A 6,999-nucleotide genomic window follows, 5' to 3' on the forward strand; every position below is an offset into this window, starting at 1 on the left:
TCCAGGGAACAGGAGAATCGACGTTTCGGGCATAAGCCCTTCTTCAGGAATGAGGAAGGTTTGTCCAGCAGGCTAAGATAAAAGATAGGGAGGAGGGACTTGGGGGAGGGGCGTCGGAAATGTGATAGGTGGAAAGAGGTCAAGGTGAGGGTGATAGGTCAGACTGGGGTGGGGGCGGAGAGGTCAGGAAGATGATTGCAGGTTAGGAAGGCGGTGCTGAGTTCGATGGATTTGACTGAGACAAGGTATTTCCCCTCCCCCCACCTTGTCTCAGTCAAATCCATCGAATTCAGCACCGCCTTCCTAACCTGCAATCTTCTTCCTGACCTCTCCGCCCCCACCCCAGTCTGACCTATCACCCTCACCTTGACCTCTTTCCACCTATCACATTTCCTACGCCCCTCCCCCAAGTTCCTCCTCCCTACCTTTTATCTTAGCCTGCTGGACAAACTTTCCTCATTCCTGAAGAAGGGCTTATGCCCGAAATGTCGATTCTCCTGTTCCTTGGATGCTGCCTGACCTGCTGCGCTTTTCCAGCAACACATTTTCAGCTTGCGGATTTTGGAAAAACGATTGTCTACTTGTACTGTTTAAAGAATGAGTTAAATGCAATAGGTAATGCATGCTACAACATTAGTCCTTTGTATTCTCAAATACTTGTAGGGTAACACAACGTCTACAATATTTGCAAAGGTAGTAATATGTCAGGATTCACCATGTCCAAGCAACTTTGGTGGTAGTGGTGGTGATTCATCCAGTGTAAAGCCAATTTTTAAAAAAAAGGTTACCAGGTTTTTGGTGGACTTTAGAGAAATGTTTCAAAACTGATTTTTAAACAAATCAGTACTGGCAAAGAAGTTAACTATTCTGTCAGTTTTTCATTAACATTGAGAGCAATGAACAGAGTACTGTGTGTTTACACAATAAACAAAGCCCTACATTTTCTGGCCAGATGGGAGGCAGAACTAGCAATATGTCGCAAGGTGGTTGGATACACATTAATTTCCAAAAGGTATATTTCTCAAAAATGAAACTGTTGTATCACAGCAACAGTGGTGATGATCACTCAGCAATTTCTGTTTTAATACTGATGCTCACAAAAATATTGGACGCACTGCTCTAGGCCAGGGTTTCTCAACCTTCTTTGAGACCACTCTCAATGTGATAGCAAAAAACAGACCTTCTGTAAAACTGTCCACCTCTAAACGAAAATTAGTTGAACACTAGTTTAAAAATTACACAATGGACCATATTATTCTATGAATGGTAATCCATCGCGATGGTGCTGCTTGAGTCAAAATAATATCATCCATCTAGCGGTTCAACAGAGGAAAGAATCCCTCAGTAATCCATATAACAGTATCATGAATCCATTTATAAAGACCCAATATTCAACTAAGAAATCTCTGAAATACCAAAATGGAGAATGAGACGCTATTTCTCCAGTTTGCAGTGGGCTTCACCAGAACAGAGTAACAGACCGAGGAAAGAAATGTGAGCATAAAAGCAAGATGGTGTATTAAAATGATAAGTGACGGAAGGTCAACGTCATGCTTCTGAGAGGTGTTCTGCAAATTGATCACTTGCAGTTGGGCACCATAATATAGAGGAGACTGCATTGTGAGCATTAAAACAGTAAACCGGATTGAAAATAATACATGTAAAATGGCTGCTTTGCCTGAAGGGATGCCCTGAGCCTTTAACAGTGAAGAGACAAAAGGGCAAGGATTCCCACCCTGCAACTGCATGGGAAAGGTCTGTGGGTGAGGCTCGGGTCTACAGTGGAGCAGGAGGGAACAAGCTGCTTGGAAAGCTGATGGGCAGGGAAAATGTGTTTGGTGATAACAGGATGATTAGAGTCATAGAGATATACAGTACAGAAACAGACCCTTTGGTCCAACTTGTCCATGCCGACCAGATATCCTAACCTAATCTCTTTCTATTTGCCAGCACTTGGCCCATATCCATCCAAACCCTTCCTATCACATACCTATCCAGATTCCTCTTAAATGCAGTAATTGTACCAGCTTTCACCACATCCTCTGGCAGCTCATTCCATACACGCACCATCCTCTGTGTGAAAAAGTTGCCCCTTAGGTCCCTTTTAAAATCTTTCCCCTCTCACCCTCAACTTATGCCCTTCAGTTCTGGACTCCCACAACTCAGGGAAAAGACCTTGTCTATTTATTCTATCCATGCCCCTCATGATTTTATAAACCTCTATAACATGACCCCTCAGCCTCTGACACTGCAGGGAAAACAGCCCTAGTCTGTTCAGCCTCTCCCTATGGCTCGAATCTTCCAACTCTGGCAACATGCTTGTAAATCCTTTCTGAACCCTTCCAAGTTTCAAAACATCCTATAAAAGGAAGACCAGAATTGCACACAATATTCCAAAAGTGGCCTAACCAATGTCCTACACAGCCGCAACATGACCTACCAACTCCTGTACTCAATACTCTGACCAATAAAGGAAAGCATACTAAACACCACCTAAACACTATCCTGTATACCTGAGCCTCCACTTTCAAGGAACTATGAATGTGCACTCCAAGGTGTCTTTGTTCAGCAACACTCCCAGATTCTTTGAACACAGGTGCTCATTTGGTAGAAAGGGAGGACAAGAGGAACTCTTTTGCAATTCCAGGAGGAAGAGGGGATACCCCAAGTGCAGGAAATGTGAGAGACTCACATGGTAAATTCTGTCCAAAAATTTGGGGGGGGAGTTCTTAGTTAGGGAAAAAGACAGTTCAGAAGCACTATATGGACATGTTATGAAGTTTGTCAAGATTCTGAAAGGTATATTATGAAAACAAAGCAAGCAAGCAACTAATGAAAATCGAATAATAGTGATAAGAAAACATTGCAATTATTGTAAAAATATCATCTAATTCACCAACCTTCTTTAGGAAAGGAAATCTGTCGTTCTTACCTCTTCTTACTTATATGGGTCCCCTGATCTATAGCAACATGGTTGACTCTTAATTGCCCTTTGAGTGGCTTCTGAGCCACTTCACTTGTAACAAACTGCTACAAAATCAAAGTGAAATGAAACTGGAGACAGCACCCTGTAGGCTTTTATTCCAACTTCCGCTGGTCCATCAGGCTTTCTTTGGACATCAATGACAAAGGTAGTCCTAACAAAGGAATATACCCAATGTTCTTTATAAAAGCAAAGCACATGACAAAGTACTTCAAAAATCTTAACCATACAATGCTTATAATCACAAGAGACCTGTTTTACATGGACTTGTCCAAGACTCGGACTGAAACAGATGAGCACAATCCATCTCAACCTCCAGTCACTGATCAGATGCTCTCATCCTCAGCTAGCTATCAATGACACAAGATTTCTTACCCTTGTTCTCCATACAAGCAAGTCTATGTATTCTAACTCTGTAGACAGTCTCCAGCAATTTGATCAGTTCAACCATGAACAAATATTACTAATGGACCATGCTTTCCATGACATGTTTGATCAATTATTTATTAGGGCTTGCTTGTTTTGCCTGAAAAGAGGCTTATCTCTTGATTTTAATCAACTTAGACGTGGCATGGACAGGCTGTTGTCATATATATGTCATCCAAACAACTATATGATATTTACACGGGACAATTTTCTGATCAAGTACTCTGCTAAGCTGATAAATAGTCACATTACAAATCTGATATCCTGATCTGTTTTACACCAAGATTCCTGCCTTTCAAATATTTAGTCCATTACTGTTGAGTTACAGCATTTAATCAAAATACACATTCTTCCAAACATAGAAACACATTAAAAACAGTGACCTTTCTAACCATTAGGTCATCATCTAACATTAACTTTTCAGTACAAACTGGAGGACAGTAAATGTTGTTCCTTTGTTTAAGAAGGGGAGTCAGGACAACCCTGGTAATTATCGGCCAGTGAACCTTACTTCGATTATGGGCAAGATGTTGCAAAAGATTATCAGAGATAGGGTTTGTAATAATCTGGCAAGGAATAATTTGGTTAAGGTAGGTTTTGTGAAGAGTAGGTCGTGCCTCATTAACTTTATTGAGTTCTTCGAAAAGGTGACAAAACAGGTGGATGAAGTAGGGCGTTGATGTAGTGCATATGGATTTTAGTAAGGCGTTTGATAAGGTTCCAGATGGTAGGCTATTGCACAAAATACGGAGTTCTGGGATTGAGGGTGATTTAGTGTTTGGATCAGAAATTGGTTAGCTGAAAGAAGACAGAGAGTGGTAATTGATGGGAAACGTTCATCCTGGTGCTCAGTTACCAGTGGGTTGCTGCAAGGATCTGCTGTTGGTCATTTTTATAAATGATCTGGAGGTGGCCGTAGAAGGATGGGTTAGTGAATTTGCAGATGACACTACGGAAGGCAGAGTTGTGGACAATACTGAAGGATGTTGTGGGTTACAGAGGGACATAGATAAGATGCAGAGCTGGGCTGAGAAGTGTCAATGGAATTTAATGTGGAAAAGTGTGAGATAGGTCACTTCAGAAGAAGAAGTAACAGGAATGCAGAGTACTGGGCTAATGGTAAAATTCTTGGCAGTGTAGATGAACAGAGAGATCTCGGTGTCCGTGTGCATAAATCCCTGAAAGTTGCCACCCAGGTTGATTAGGTTGTTAAGAAGGCATATGATATGTTGGCGTTTATTGGTTGGGGGATTGAGTTTCAGAGCCACAAGGTCATGCTTCAGCTGTACAAGAACACTAGTAAGGCCGCACCTGGAGTATTGCATACAGTTCTGGTCACCGCATTATAGGAAGGATGTGGAAGCTTTGGAAAGAGTTCAGAGGAGATTTACTAAGATGTTGCCTGGTATGGAAGGAAGGTCTTACAAGGAAAGGATGAGGGAGGTGATGCTGTTTTCATTGGAAAATAGGTTGAGAGGTGACTTAATCAAGACATATAAGGTAATCAGAGTGTTAGATAGGGTGGACATGAGAGCATTTTTCCACAGATGGTGAAGGCTAACAAGAGGGGACATAGCTTTAAATATGGTGATAGATTTAGGACATACCAGGGGTAGTTTCTTTACTCAGAAAGTACTAGTTGGTGTGGAATTCCATGCTTGCAACAGTAGTAGACTTGCCGATGTTAAGGGCATTTAAATGGGCATTGGACATACATATGGATTATAATGGAACGGTGCAGGTTAGATGAGCATCAGATTAATTTCACAGGTCAGTGCAACATCAAGGGCCGAAGGGCCTGTACTGCGCTGTAACGTTCCATGTTCTCTCTCTGATCCATCATCATCCTAGGAAACAATGATGGCAAAATCCTTCTTACTAATTTTTCAGGGCTTGTGCCACGATTGGAATAGCTGTCCTTATAGACTAATCAAATAACAAATAAAAGCAAGGTAGAGTGGATGCTGGAGATCTGAAAATAACAAAGTGCTGGAGAAACTTAGCAGATCTGACAGCATCTGTGGAGAGAGAAAGTGAAAGAGAGACAGAGAAAATGGTTTGAGTGCTGTATGACTCTTCAAAACAAGGGAGCAACAGCCTGATGCAGTCAAACTCTCAGTCATACATTTCAGATAATCCTAAGACATTACCACACTCCCTATCAATATCCTATATGCCCCATCCTATATGCCCCATCCCATAAAAAAGTCAGAGCTACCAGAGATGGTGTCAGTGATGCAAAATCAGGAAGGAGTTATCCTGGGAGTCTGCAACATTGACTTTGAATCTCATGGACTCTTGTGTCATCAGGTCAAACATGAGCAAGCAAACGTCTTTCTGATTACAAGCTACAAATCCATGCACCAACCCACCCCAGCTGATGAATCCACAATAACCACCTCCTGGAAGAAACAGAAAGTGTCAAGGACACAATGTACTCGTGGTTGGGAGCTGGAACTTCAATGTCTATCACTAGGAGTGGCTCAGCAGCAACATCTTTAACAGAGGTAGCTGAGACTTGAAGGACATAACTGCTCGACTGTGTCTGCAATTTGCAGAAAGGAAATCAACAAAAAAAGTCTATGTGATATGTGGCACCTACATAAATCAATTACAGTATTTGGCAGTGACCACAAGAAACCCTGTGGACCACATCCCATTTTCAAGTTGAAGATACCCTGCAACTTGTGTGGGATTTTCACAGTGCTAACTGGTTTAGATTTTAAACAGGTCTTGCAACACAAAAGTAGGCACCCATAATGTGTTGTGGGCTATCAGTAGAACTGCATTCAGCTACAAACTGTAATCTTATGTCCTGACATATCCCAGACAGTGACACTCACATCCTGTCTAAGAATAAGAAAAAAAACATACCTCGAATCTGAAAATTTGCTGAAATGTCAAACCAGGTGAATAAAACATTGAATGTCAAGATTTGAAAGATAAACAGGATGATGTAAAATTTCCATTTACCATTTGAGGTCGTGGTTTGCAGACTTAAAACACAAAATGCTGTTTAATATTTACAGCCTTCCATCTATTTAACAAGACTTGCGATGCCATTATTCCAGCTGTATTGTATTTTTACATTGATCACGCTCTGGAGATGTTACCAAACAGATTACACTCTAATGTCTGTCCTCACATAATCAATAATCAGACGTTACAATCCTATTTAAAGGCAGGAAGCCCACTTCTGCATTGCACAGGCTGTCTGGCAAAGCATTTCAAGGTCATTAGCCTGATGCGTAGAATTAAAATGAATTGGAATACAAAAATACACACAAAAAATCATGGCATCTGTCAGTGTAAGATATTCATCAATTTTCTTTCTATTGCTCTGATACATTGAGGTTTTAACCATTTCATTCAATAAACCTATTATAAAAGCAGCATTCAATGCTCCTCAAAGTCTGTCAGGATGCTGAAAGACAAAAGTGCGGCTGAACAAGCTACATTTTGTCTTTTATCCACCTAGACAGCAGGACGGCTTTGGGCAAATTGACTCTTTGACCCTGCTATGCACATATAGTAAAATTTTAAACATTTGTCTTTCACAGTGGTTTATCAATCCTACAAATCCCACATTT

The sequence above is a fragment of the Chiloscyllium plagiosum genome, chromosome 5 (assembly GCF_004010195.1).
Source record: "Chiloscyllium plagiosum isolate BGI_BamShark_2017 chromosome 5, ASM401019v2, whole genome shotgun sequence".
Classification (NCBI taxonomy): Eukaryota; Metazoa; Chordata; class Chondrichthyes; order Orectolobiformes; family Hemiscylliidae; genus Chiloscyllium; species Chiloscyllium plagiosum.